The following is a 997-nucleotide window of genomic DNA, read 5'->3' as shown; positions in this document are numbered from 1 at the left end:
CACCACAGCCATCTTAGAATCAAGTATCTTAGGGAACTTTATACTTTCAGACTGAATTGTCCAGATGATTGTCCCAGTTACAGAACCCTAAAATTTTTCTTCCAAGCCTACTTAAATATGTTCTGAAAGACATTGAAATCTGTGTATACAAAAAATAAAGCTTTAAAAAAAGACTTAAAAACAACAAGAAGGGCCGGGGAGATGGCTCAGTAGGATAAGCGCTTGAATGGCAAATGCAAGGATCTGGGTTCAATCCCCGGTTCTGCCAAAAAAAAAACAAGAAGACAATAGTACTATTTAAAAACAGGCAAAGAATTCAAATAGACATTTCTCCAAAGGAAATATAAAATGGTCAAAAAAATCTGAAAAGATGATCAACATAATCATTACAGAAATGAAAATCAAACCCACAATGAGATATTATCTCATGCCCATTATAATACCTATTATCAGAGAAACAGAGAGAGAGAGACAGACAGACAGACAGACAGACAGAATGAGAATAGCTAAGTGTTTTCAAGGATGTGGAGAAACTAGAACCCTTATATACTACAGGTAAGAGTGCAGGATGGTGTAGCTGCTACGGAAAACAGTGTGGTAATTCCTCAAAAACTAAAATCAGAATTACTATATAATTCAGAAATAGAATTTCTAGATATATACCCAAAAAATTGAAAGTGGAGCCTCAAAGTGATATTTTACACTCTTATTCATAGCAGAATTATTTTCCACACTCCCCACTAACAGGTGCCTGTAGAAGTCCAATGTGATAGATAGAATATTTAGTACAATATTGTTCAGTTTTAAGATGGAAGAAAATTGTGACACATGGTGTGCAATATGGACGATCCTTGAAGATGTTAGTTTAAAAACAGTAAGACGGTCACAGGAAGACAAAATATAATTTTGCTTACATGAAGTATCAAAAGTAGTAAAACCCAGAGATGGGGAGATAGCTCAGTAGAATAAGCGCTTCCCTGGCAAGTGCAAGGTCCTG

Source organism: Octodon degus, unplaced genomic scaffold (genome assembly GCF_000260255.1).
Source record: "Octodon degus isolate 3935 unplaced genomic scaffold, OctDeg1.0 scaffold00222, whole genome shotgun sequence".
Classification (NCBI taxonomy): Eukaryota; Metazoa; Chordata; class Mammalia; order Rodentia; family Octodontidae; genus Octodon; species Octodon degus.
The sequence above is the reverse complement of the archived record's forward strand: the minus strand, read 5'-3'. Positions refer to the sequence as shown.